Raw genomic sequence first — 14211 nt, 5'->3', positions numbered from 1 at the left:
ACATATATACTAAAATTAACTATCAATGTCAACTATCGATATAAAATACACCATTGTGTTCGTCTCTCCGTTTTAAGTTCAACAAATCCAACCCCATTGCTTCCGACAGTTCCATCTGAACTTTCTTCCGATTGTGTTCATCTATTATTCCGTCTATACTTCCTTCCGACAGTTCCATTTGAATTTTCTTCTGATTGTTTCACCTGAGCTTTCTTCCGGGAGTTCTATCTGCACTTCTTTTTAATAAATCTATCTGCACTTTTTTTTTGGTAGTTTCGTCTACATTCCATTCTGACAATTTTTATCTGTGTCTGTTTCATCAATTTTTATAATTTTTTTATTTTGTTATTTTAAATAAATTTAAAGCTTATATTGTTAATTGAGTTTAAAAAAATATATTAAAATTAATTATATTTATTAAAATTATTTAACATATTTAAATATTTATGATAAAATATTTTATTTTCATTATTTAAATTCTTTTAATACTTATAAATACTTTTATATATTATATCGTTCTTATGCAGTTTGAATACACAGTTTTTCTTCTATAGTGCTTTCTCTTACTTATATAACACAAACGATCCCAGGAATACGAATAAATTCTTTGACATTTGTATTTTACTACCATGTGCTGAATTATCTATTACTTATATATTATATCGTTGTCACACACGCCTCCATGCACCACTAGAAACTCAATGTCTACCTCTAATAGCCGTACTTCTTCTAGTCGCATTTTGAACCTGTTTCTGATGTTTTCATCCATCATAGATCATACCATCCTCTTGGCCATGTTGTTTAGAGTGGAAGGAGGAAAACTCCACCCTCCGCTGCTACTGGATGTGTCGGCACGCACCACTGAAGGTTCTGCTGAATCCACCACCACTTTCATCTCCACCTACAACATTTTCACCCTTGTTGCCTATCATTTCGGAGTCTTCTTTCACCACTGATCACACCATTGTGTTCGTCTCTCTGTTTTAAGTTCAACAAACCAAACCCCATTGCCATCAGAGCCGTCACGCACCTCAACATGTCTGTTGCCTTCATCTCCCTCTTCATTATTTTCTAGATCCAATCTGGACTGCCCCTTTTGTATGCTAGATCAATAGTCCAGATTAAGGCCGCTTCTCCTAATTTGCGCCACCGGATCCGACCCACTTCCAGATCCGCGTGAAGGAGTACTATGTGTTCATAACAAGCAGCGGAAGAAAAGAAAGTAATCCTAAAGATCTATTTTGTGCTTAAATTTTATTCAAATAAACAATATATAAATCAGATCTAAATACCTGTGTATGCTAGTAAAAATTACTTTCTCCTACGATGGTATGAAAGCACTACGCGTATCCAGACCGAGACTAACATTTGCTGTCAACTCTTTGACCAATGGATATTTGATCTAAATTGAGAACCCTCTTACAACTCTTTGCACGCCATAAAATTCTTCTCCAAGAATTAGGCTCATATACGTTTATGTGTGTAGAGGTAAAAGAATAAAATTTTTGTGTTTTATTCTCATCTCTTTCCTCTACTCTTGTCATACATATATATAGTATGAGATTTGTTACTGATTTTAAATTTGAATCTCAATTCAAATTTGAATCATATCTTATTATTTTAAACTTGAATCTTTCAAATTTATGAATCATATCATAATTCAATTTGAAACAGAATCAGTTAGGATTTCATCCAAATTTATAATTCAAATTTAGAAATAGAATAACTAATTATTCTCAAATCTCATTTAATATTCTCAATTATCATACTATTATTATATTCGTGGTACTAGCAAAGAATATAATAATATTCCATTTGAATTAATATAATTATTTATTTGATCAAATCAAAATAATAATTAAATAATTCTACAGCAAGGATTAGAACACTCGTTAGTGTGTGTAACAACCTTGATTTTCGAGTATGCGAGATCTTTTCTGAAGACACAGATTTCTCCGAAAGATTAGTAAAGGGAACACCTCTTCTATATCATCAAGCATCTCAATCCTCATTGTCATTATGTCATCCTTAAGCTAGAACCTTTTCCGAGGCAAGCTCGATAACGCGGTCACGAAGAACCTAGTTTTTGAACCGTATCGGTTGGCAGATTTGATTCTGATTTTCATAAATAGTCTCTGTTTGACGAACCGGACTCGATTCATGAGAGGAGAGAGATAATAGTATAATATTATCATTATATTAGTATTAGAAAATGCTTGAATGATATTATAAGGTTACCTGGTCTGTTTTAGTTAAAAATAGAAAATCGGTTTAACCAGGTTTACGGTTTACTGGTGCAGCTTAGCACCAGCACTCTCTGATGACTTTAGCAATGCTAAGGCCTCATCATATATATTCTATTCTCATAATAAATATTTTACTAGTGTCATTTATGCTAGTAGCTTAGAAAATAATTTTTAGAGATGTTTTTACGAGTGTTCCGATACATCTAGTTTTAGTAGTTATACACCTGAGATATTTTAATATTATTTTAATCCACCTCCAAGCCAACCAATCACAACTCACCTTACACCCCCAAGACCTCCAAGGCTATCTCATTTCATCATTTTGGCCTAAAATAACGAGAGAAAAGAGAGAAACTTTCATGAACACTTAATCTTCAAAGCTTGATTTCTTCTGAACTAAAACTCAAATCAAAACTCCGATTTCACCAAAATGATCCTCTCTTCTTCCTCTACATAACCATGTAATTTATCAAGGATGGAAATAAGATGAGATGGCTGTTCCTTTCCCCTTTCAATTCGGTTTTCAAGGAAAACATGCTTAAACATGTGTTTTCTTGATGTTCTTCCTTAGATCTCTTGCTTAGCTTGACTTGTGGGCCAAAGATCTTTGATTTCCTGCACGTTTAAGGTGAGGATAACCTTCCTAAGATGCTGCTGAAGTTCGTTTAGTTGATGGTTTAGAGTTTTAAAGTTGTTCTTAATGTGTTTTAGGAGGAAAAAGTGCTTTAAGAACACTTCAAAGAGTAACCAGATTTGTAGCAGCAAATCAAGGTAGGATTTGACAAAATAAATCTTGATTGATTGTGTTTGAGTTGTGTGATTATGATATGGTTTGTCTGTGCTTGAAATTGATGGTTTATATGAGTGATTCTTGTTGAAATTTTGGTAAAAATTTGATGAAATTTGATGATATTCAACTTTGAACTTATGTTCTTCATGGCTGCCAGAAAAACGAAATCCTAGGCCCTAAATTGGGGTTCAATTTTTGTTAAAATCATGTAGAAAAGATGGGGTTTTAGTGGCTGGGAATTTATCTTGAATTATGGTAAAAATCGGTTGCTGAAAAGACTGAAAAACGGGTAAAAATAGAGAAAGAATTTGAAGAATATACGAAGAACACGAAGAACACTTTGAGTGTGATGAAGAACATTGAAGAACATTTTTTAGATCTTAAAAAGGGCAAGGTTGTAATTATTTTGGTGTTTAAGGGGTTATTTGGTAGTTTCTAAAAGTTAGGGTGGTTAAAGTAGAAATATTAGAAGTTACCGGTGTAAAAAATAAATTTTAAAGGTTAAAAGTAAAAGTGGGGTAATTTTCAAAATATATTAATAAAATAATGCAGAAAAGGCAGTTTTCTGTAAAAGCTTTAGAAAGACAACTTAAGCGCAGAATCTCATAATTACCTTCATAAAACACTTAGGGAGTGGTAAAAACATATTAGTGAGGTAAAGATAAAGGAAAGACAAAAAGTTAAAGAAGAGATAAAAATCAAGGAAAAGTCTGTAAAGTAATAATGACAGAAAAACAGACAGAAATTAGTGAACGAACTAGGGCAACATAGTTAGTCCTTGAGTTGCGACTAGGGTTAGGTATTATATGAAAAGTTAAACTGTTTCAGTATAGACTTAATGAACCTATACTTGGGACATGTTAACTATTCATAGCGAAATTTACATAAGCTTTAAATACATACGTTAAACAGAGAAATCAGAGCAGAGTAACAGAGAACACAGTAACCAGAGAAAAGTAAAGAGATACAGAGAAAAGAGTAACTAGAGTAGAATAAAGGGATACATAGAAAACAGTAGTCTGATAAAAAGAAATGGTTTGAGTTAAGATGTTGTAAAAGTAAAAGCTGTAAAGTTTGTATAGTATGATTGAACAGAGAAAGAAAGAAGTACTGCATAAGAATGTGAAAGTGATGATGAATAATGAGAATGATAATGAATGATGATAATGAGAAAAAAGTAATATAACAAAGAGAATAGAGGAAAAGAGTGTAAAAATAAAGAGTTAACCCTTGTGGCATGACATCCTATTGTATGTTTATCTGATGCTTTTCCATTGGCCCTAGAGGTCCTGTGGGCCCAAGTTCACCTACAGTGAGTTGTTATTCCTGTAGGCCGAAGTTCACCTGCAGCGAATATCAATTGTGTATCTCAGGGTGTTGCTCCTGTAGGCCGAAGTTCACCTACAGAGAGTTGTGATACCTGTAAGCCGAAGTTTACTTACAGGGGTGCCATCTCTGTAAGCCAAAGTTCACTTACAGAGGTGCCATTTCTGTAAGTCGAAGTTCACTTACAGAGGTGCTATTTCTGTAGGCCGAAGTTCACCTACAGAAAGTTGTTGTGTTGTGTTTATATTATTCCTGTAAGCCGAAGTTCACTTACAGAGGTGTTATTTCTGTAGGCCGAAGTTCACCTACAGAAAGTTGTTGTGTTGTGTTTAGACTATTCCTGTAAGCCGAAGTTCACTTACGGGAGTGCTATTTCTGTAGGCCGAAGTTCACCTACAGAAAATAAGCCATATCTAGGACTAGTTCCTAGGTAATGTCGGGCTGCAGGGTGTAAACCGACACGTGAGCTCATGGCCTGTATAGGACAGACATGCATCATACTTGGTTGCGCATTTCCTCTGTTATGATTGTTGTTTGAATGTATGCTTTCTTTGTTTTCATTCTATTCTCTGTGTCTGTGTTTTGTTTTCTTGTATTATTTTGTTTGTGTTTTGCTTTCTATTTTCTCTATTTATCTGTTTCTTCTGTCTACTGCTTCTCGGTATTCTGCTATTTATCTGCTAAATAACACGGAATTAATGAACTTAACTAATAACCCCGACCCTACTAAGAACTCCCCAGTTCTTACCCCTTCTCTCTCCCTTCCCCCTTCAGATGGAAGCATGGGTACCCTTCCGTAGTTCGTTGATGACGTTCCACCTGACTTGAGTTTTCGAAGACTTAGAACGTACTTTTCCTCGCTTTAGTAGTTTAGAGGGACTAGGTGAGTATAGAGTCTAGACTAGCCTGGGTGCTAGCTTAGGGACCTCTTGAACAGGTCAGGACCTGGGATGTTGTATGTATATATATGTATATAGTTATTATCTAGCTATATCTAGGGGTGTTCTAACTAACAGTCTATACTCTAATAAAGGCTGAGTCACCGAATGTTGTCAACTACTTGTGATGTATTTATGTGTGGTTGTTTATAATTGTTTTATCTGTTATTATTTGTGAATTGATTATAAATGATTTTGTTTATTAATTCAAACGTTTTCAAAAAAAAAAAAGTACCTCACTAACTAACTATGCTTTTAACAACGAATCAGGCTCATATAATAAATAATAGATAATAATTAGGGAGACAAGTTGGTAGCGCTCAGTTTCTAGTATGATCATGACGTACCAGAAATTGGGTCGTTACAGTGTGACCCATAGGTTCAATATTAAGCGGGTAGTAAATTAGTCATACTAAATTTACTAATCAAGGTTGGCGTCTAGCAACACTCCTTAACGACCCGATAGTATGAAGTAATATATTTTTACTAAGAATCCGAGAAGAAAGGTGGATAGATGGCCGAGGTGCTTGTGGTGATGTTGATGATGTTGGAATTGCCGGTTAGCTACCTTCCTAAGAGCTTGCTCCAGTCCTCTCTTGGTGAGCTTCTTGAAAAGGAGGAAAAGGGAGAAACATTAAGCTAAGAGAGAGATATGAAATTAATAAAGTGCAAGTGAGAAAGAATGCCAAATAAGAATAAGGTTTCTCAAGTACATGGTAGCTACAACATATAAGTGAGAAATCGACTAAAGCATTGAGGCATATCACTAGCACCCGATGCATGAGTCAAGAAAGCACATAAGTATAGGCCAAGAAAAGAGCAACTCAAGCATTAAAATCAATAAAGACGAACACATGCAAGAATGGTGAAGACATGAGAGAAGTATTAACTCAAACTACTCCAAAGCAATGAAGCACAAAAAGAATAATATGGAGTTAAATCACTAATTCATGCATGATGTTATAAGAATAGCAAGGTTAGAATGCACAAGGAATGCAAGTCTTATGAAAAAGAAGCAAAGAGTTGGAAGCATAAAACAAAAATTGAAGCAAAGGCTCATTGGTTTTTTTTTTTTTTTTCACAAGCACTTGGTGTGCATAGTACGAATCAACAAGCAAATTGATAAAACCTAGTATATATCACACTCAAAATAAAAGGCAACAATCATAGCATAAACAAGACAAAACAAAGTAAAAGGCACCAAGACAATCTATTAAATTCACAAAATTTGAGAGTGAAAATCCAACACCAATGAAAAAATAACAAGTTTAGAAAATAAAGAAGAAGAACTACTACGAATAGCAAGACTAAATGCAATTAATAAGAACAAATGTGATAAAATATTATAATCAAAAGAAAAGTAGAAAGAAGAGAAGTTGAGAAGTAAAACCTTGAAAGGAGGGGGGAGAAGAAATAGAAAAAAATGTAAGTAATAAAAGATGAGAAATGTGAAAAGAGAAGAGAGAAAGGGAAGAGAAAGAATGGGGTGAAAAGAAGAAAATAAGAAAAAGAAAGGAAGGAAGGGAGAGGAAGAAGCAAGAAAGACAGAAACAAGAGTAGAGTAGAGGTGAAGAAACAGGGCAGCGTACCAGTAGCTGAAGTTGCGAAAACGACGCGTACGCGTGGTCACGCATGCATGCGACAAACAGGGAAAGGAAGGTGACGCGTACGGGTCCGTCACGCGTGCGCGTGAGATGCAGAAAAAAGAACCCGACGCGTACGCGTCAGTCATGCATACGCGTGAGGGTGTATCGTGCCCCTCGCACGGTCCCAGCACAACTCACTATTTGGACCATGTGGTTCGCACAGCCCCAGCACAAAAAATTCACAATCCAGGATTGTAGGACCACGCGTACGCATGGGTTACGCGTAGGCGTGGGGGAGCTTGTGCGCCTCGCACCCACCAGCACGGTCCTGGCACAACTCTCTATCCAGGCCGTGTTGCTCGCACAATCTAAGCATGGTGTTTGCATCACCAAAATTTAGGCCTCGACGCGCACGTGTCGGTCACGCGTATGCGTGATAGTCCCTTTTTTTCAGAAATTAAGGCAAAGCAATTATGGCACATTTTTGGCATCTATGCAAGCAAAATACTACAATAATTCTTAAAATTGCATGGTAACAACCAACATTTCCAAATTAAACAAACTAACATAGATGAAAACTTCATGAAAAAACCATCATTCAAACATACCTAATCAAACTCAAAAGATTCGTACCATATCTAATCAAACATATCTAATCAAAGAGATGAAAACAAAATTAAAGAAAATATAAACAAGAAAGATCATACCATGGTGGAGTGTCTCCACCTAGCACTTTTGTTTAAAGTCCTTAAGTTGGACAATTGGGGATGCCCTTGCTATGGTGGCTTATACTTGAATTCTTCCTTGAATCCCCACCAATGTTTGTATTTCCAATAGCCTTCGGGATCCTAAATTATGCATACCATGCTTCCAATAAATCTCAAGCAAGTAATAAGACCCCAAGATTGATGATTGTTGATGTGTATTCCGGGGTCCCATACCTTGTTTGTTAACACCCTTTCTTCTTGATCTTCATACTTCTATTCGGGTGATAAAATTCTTGAATTCTCCTTCGAACTCCTAATCCTCATCCTAAATCCATTGAATTGAGCTTCACTCCACCATCAGACCCCAAAATTTGAGCTTCCATCTACTATGCACCTTGATTCTCGTTGCCAACCAATATCCAACTCTTTCTTACTTTCTAACCCATAAAGAGCTCTAAGTCGATCATTCGTTTCTAACAAAGCATATTGATATGGGCCAAGGAAATTAAAGGATGAGATGATTACCCACTCAATTTGTAATATGGATGGTGACTTAGCAAGGAAGATATCCAATGGCCTAGGAAATGCAAGCTTCACTCCTTTTGAGTCCTCCTTGATAACTTCCACTTCTTGACAACTTTCTTCATTTTCTACTTGTTTGTTAACTTCTTCCAACTCTTCTTCATTGATCAAAAAATGTATTGGGGGTTGTGCACATTCCTCCTCAACTTTGGTTTCACATCCAATGGAAGAAGCTTCAGCAAGATCACCAATGTCACTTGGTGTAGAGTTGTCTTCAATGATGGAACTTACCTCTTGCTCAACCTCCCCTAAATCTTCAACTATTTCTTCGTCTTCAGGGATCTCTACCTCCTCCACTTGTTGCAAGACATAATCCATCTCCTTGTTCTCAAATTGAGATTCTAAAATTTCCTTCATACTCCGCTCTTCGGTTGATTTTCCACATTCATCCGTGGAGATGCTTTGTTTGTGGAATGAATCCCATAAGTCCAAGTTGGCTTTAATTTTGGCAAGTTAGCCATGATAGCTTCATGCTTTTTTTGGGCTTCCTCTTGCTCCTTTTGAAGTATGATTGCTTGAAGCCGGTTCATTGCTTCCTTGAGATGATCCCTTGGTTCTTGTTTCACTTGGCTAATATAATTAGGATCATGTTGCTCTTGGATCAATGGATATGGGTATTCTTCCATGGAGGGTTGTGGTGGGAAGGAGAATTCATCATGTGATTGGAAGTTCTCATATATGGGAAGTGGTGGTCCAAGAGGGTTGTGGTGGTAATGATGTTGGAGTGGTGGTGGTTCAACGGGTGCTCATTCATAATGGTCACAAGGGTGTGCATAAGGAGAATATGGATTTGGATTGTGTGGAGGTAATTGGTGGAAATAGGATGTGGATTGAGAGTGAGGTGGTTGAGGACTATATTGAGAGTATGGTGCATGGAATGATGGTGGTTGAGTGGCATAGTCATGACAAGAACCACCATATCCATTGGGTTGATATGCACTATAGGAGGGGTTACAATCATAGTAACTTGGATGAGGAGGTTGCCATGATGGTTGCCCATATGGATGTGGCCCCCTTCTCAAGAATTCTTTCCTCCCATAATGTGAGCCATCATTAAAGTTTCCATTACCTACAACATAGTCATGACCATATCCAAAACCACAAGGATGAGAATTCATATAGAAAAGAGAAAATCAAAACAAAGAATATAAAAAAGCAAAGAAAAAGCAAACTCCTAAATACTAGCAAAACCTAGAAATAACCAAAAAGCAAGCTATTCACAATATTAACATATGTACAATAACCAACAATAAGCACACATTGCATTCCCCGACAATGGCGCCAAAAACTTGATAAGGGATAAATGTCGGTCTAGAATTTCTTAAAGGAATTTTGTTGCAGGCATAGTCTAAACCAACAATTAGCCTTCAATCAAAGTTTGAAAGGTTGTCACAATACAAATCAAAATAACCGGGAGTATTAATCTTGGGTCGTTCTCCCTAGGTATTGCAATCGAGTGCTCAATTATTGGCTATGAGGAAGATCGGGGGTGAGATAACAATTGACAAGAAATGTAAATAACAAGAAAGTAAATGGTAATTAACTAACAAAGGAAAGAAAATCAAATGGTAAAAAGATCTTGGCAAGGGTTGATGGTTAAGGATCACTATCCTTGTTACCAACCATAATATGATAATTACAAGGATCACTCTCACTTTGTCATCTCCAAAATTGGAGAAAAGTCAAGTGAGCTTAATTGATCCTAATCCATAAGTCCTAGTCACTCACTAATTAATTAGTAAAGAGTCAATGAAAACAAATTATCAATCACTTGGACATTAGTAACTCAAGGTCACCCAAGTTACCAACCCAAGCCAAGAATGGAAAAATCTAATCCATATCTAAAAGAAACTTTTCATCAAACACCTAGAGTGCAACAAAGTAAACTTCATACAATGCAAGAATTAATAAAAACCATAACTAACCCAAGAAAGAAATTAATAACAACAACGAAAGCAACCATCAAAAGACATGAAAACATAAAATTGCATAAAAAGGGAATTGAGATTAACAAAAGAGTTCATGAACTAAAATTGGTAACATAGAGGAATTAACAATAGAAGTAGATAAACTAGGATACTAGAACAATAAAAAGTGAAGAAAACTAAATTAAAACAAGATTGAAACCTAAGTCTAAAAAGAAATTAAACTAAGAAACCCTAAAATCTAGAGAGAAGAGAGAGCCTCTCTCTCTAGAATTCTCTAACTATCTAAAAAACTAGACTAATGAAATGTGTGTTCCCTCCTCCTTCACTCCCAGCCTATAATCTTTAGACTAGGATCGAAACTGGGATAGAAGGAGCTCTGAAATCGCCCCCAGTGTGTTCCCTTAAGTGAGGCACGTGCCGCTTGTCACGTGCATGCGTCAGCCATGCGTACGCGTGGGTCGACTGCTGCACCTGGTCACAGGTACGCGTCAGTCACGCATACGTGTCGGTACCAGCTTCTCAATTCCTCTATTTCTTGTGTTCCTTCCACTTTTGCATGCTTTCTTTCCATCCTCTAAGTCATTCCTGCCCTATAAACCCTGAAATCACTTAACACACGTATCACGGTATCGAATGGCAATAAGAGAGGATTAAGAATTAGCATTTTTAAGGCTAAAAAAACATGTTTTAAACCATGACACACAATTAGGAAGAAATCTTAAAAACATGCAATTTATATGAATAAGTGTGACAAAAGTTGACAAAATTCACTCAATTCAATCCAAAATAAACCATAAAATTGTGGTTTATCAATACTTTGTTGAGATTAGTGAAATCAACACACATGCTCCATTTACCATTGTATTTTTTTAACCATTACTATGTTGACCAGTCATGTTGTGAACCTGATTTCCTGTTGAAACCGGCCCTGATGAGCTTCTGTGTTTCTTCTAAGGACGCTTGCTTTTTCTCAAGGCCGAGGTTTTGTTTTTTTTAAGATATAGGTCGGGAAGATGGGTTGAGTGCCAAGTTGTGAGAGATGATTGAGGGATCAATCCCGGGAATATCAGCAGGGGTCCATACGAAAAGATCGGCATATTGTTGTAGGAATGATTGAATTGAACTTTTTTCCTTCTAGCTTAGAGTGTACTAACATAAGTAAACTTATTAGGATCATTAGTAAAATATACTTTTTGTAGTTCCACCATTGGTGTTGGTCACTCAAGGAACTCCGCTCTTGGGTCAAGGTCTGCAAGTGCTGGGAGTTCATCAGAATTATGGACATTGTTCACTATGGGTCAGTTTGGAAGTTTCAGACTGATGTTGTAACACTGACGAGCTTCACGATAGTCACTGTGGATAGTTGCAATAAGATCGTCCTGCCAAGGGAACTTAACACAGAGATGAATTGTAGAGATTATAGCGCCGAACTTATTTAAAAAAGGTCGGCCAAGTATTAAATTATAAGGGATAAAGCAATTGACAACTAAGTATTAAATGTCAGAAGTTTTAAATAATGGATGCTCATCGAGTGTGGTTTGGAACCACACAGATCTCAATACTAGGACACGTTCACCTGAGAATCCGACCAGGTCTCCAGTGGAGGGCTGGAGTATGTTATTGCTCAGCTTTATTTTTTGAAATGTAGAATATAACAGAACGTCTGCACTACTTCCTGGGTCTAGCAACACTTTGCGAACCAAAAGATCCCCCAGTTGGATAGAAATGACAACTGGGTCATCTAGATCTGTTGTGTTAGCATTGAAATTAGATGGTTAGAATGTCATTTATGGAAAATGAGGTGTGTGGGCTCCATTCATATTGCCTTCTACTGAGAGCATAGCTCCGTATGTGTGCTTTCTGGCCGAGCTTGTTGCTCCTGCACCTGCAAAACCTCCTGAAATACAGTTAATAATGCCTCGCGGTTGGTTAGGATGATTATGAGTTGCTTTGTCTTTATCTCGGGAAACTTCCCTGTGGATGTGTGGTCGGTAGAGGATGTGGCATGTTTTTGTATGTGTCCACTGATATATTTGTCTAGATGACCTTGCCGAGCTAGTCGCACTAACAGATCTTTAGCAATCATGGACTCATCAATAGTGTGTCCATGCTTTTGATGAAATGTGCAATATTTAGATTTATCCACATTCTTTGTGTCTTGATAATTTTCGGCCTTCCGGAGAGGTTTGATGAGCTTTGAATTTAGGATCTTGACGATCGATTTTTCTATCGGTAAAGAAATTTTATAAAAATAATCGCGTTGGTAGTATAGCTTCTAAACCAACAGAGAATCCTTTTGTACAAAAGTTTGGTTGTCACAAGTAACAAACCCAATAAAATTTATAACCGAAGTATTCAAACCTCGGGTCGTCTTCTCAAGGAATTGTAGGGAGGTATGATTTATTATTGGTTATGTAAAAAGGTATATTTTTGGGTTTTTGAAAAAAGGAGCAAGTAATTTAAATGACAATAAAAATAAATTAATAATAATAAAATCTCTTGGCAAGGTATAAGAAATTAAAGTCATATCCTAGTTATCCTTATCAGGTGTGATGAGAATTGGATTCTGCTCCCTCTGTAATTAACCCTTGCTAAACAAAAGAAAGTCAAGTGGACTAATTAATTTGATCCTCAAGTCCTAGTCAACTCCTATGGAAAGACTAGAGTTATTGGAGTACAAATTAACTAGCAGAGAATTCCAATTTCGATCGACAGCTGAGTTTGATAACTCAAGTGTTATTAATCACTTAACCAAAGCCAAAAGGGAAAAATATCTTAAATTAAATTAAAAGCATTCATAAATAAAATAAAGCAAAATCAAATCTGAAATACATCAAATAACATTAAATAGAATATTCAAATCTTGACATAAAAAGGTTCGTAAGCTAAATTGGAACATTAACAAGTAAAAGTATTAGAATAAATAAAAATAGAAGAGAAATATTAATTAAAGGAAAATATTGAACCTGGTATTGGAGTAATAAAAATAAAAGGAATCTTAATCCTAAAACCTAAGAGAGAGGAGAGAATCTTTCTCTCTAAAAACTACATCTCAACCTAAAAATTGTGAATATTGTATCTATCATTCGTTGCTATTTGATTCCTCCATTCTCTGGCTTATATTCTGTGTTTCTGACTTGGATTTGGGCCAAAAAAAGGGTCTAGAAATCGCTGGGGGCGTTTTCTGCAGATTCCTGTATGTGGCGTCTGTCACGCGTTCGCGTGGGTCACGTGTTCGCGTCATCTGGGAGTTTTCCTTGTCACGCATACGCGTCGGTCACGCGTACGCGTCATTTGTGTTCTGCTCAAGGCGCGCGTCCGCGTCATCCACGCGTTTGCGTCGATAGCTTTTCGTGCTAGGCACGCGTTCGCGTCGTCCATGCATTCGTGTCACTACCTTTTCTTCAAAACTCCATTTTTGTGCTTTCCTTCCATTTTTGTATGTTTCCTTTCTGTCCTCTAAGCCATTCCTGCCTTATGAGACCTGAAAATACTTAACACACAAGTCACGGCATCGAATGGTAATAAAAGGATAATTAAAATTAATATTTTTAAAGCATAGGAAACATGTTTTTCACATATATCACATAATAAGGAAGGAAAAGTAAAACCATGCAATTTACATGAATAAGTGGGTGAAGGATTGAATAAATCACTTAAATTGAGCACAAAATACATCATAAAATATGGGTTTATCAACCTCTCCACACTTAAACAATAGCATGTCCTCATGCTAAATCCAAGAGAAAGGGTAAAGTTAGAATGGTGGAATCTTATGCAATGCAATCTATTCTAAATGCAAGCTACCTACATGAATCATGCAATTTTAATTGATATCCACCTATATATATAAAGCTTACATGTGGTTAATTTGTTTCATATTTTCAAGGAATCATATATGCATAGCCAAACCTAGATCATGTTAAAGCACTTTCACAATTGAGTTGGGTAAAAATATTTCACAAACTTGCAAGACAATTTTAAACAATTAAGCAGAGATATATGGCGATGAGCTATTGAACCCTCACTAGATTTTGTGTTTACTCTCTAGTCACTCAGTGTTTATTGGGTTAATCACTCTATTCTTTTCTATTCTTGCTTTTCTAAA

The sequence above is a fragment of the Arachis ipaensis genome, chromosome B08 (assembly GCF_000816755.2).
Source record: "Arachis ipaensis cultivar K30076 chromosome B08, Araip1.1, whole genome shotgun sequence".
Lineage (NCBI taxonomy): Eukaryota > Viridiplantae > Streptophyta > Magnoliopsida > Fabales > Fabaceae > Arachis > Arachis ipaensis.
Note: the sequence above shows the minus strand (reverse complement) of the source record.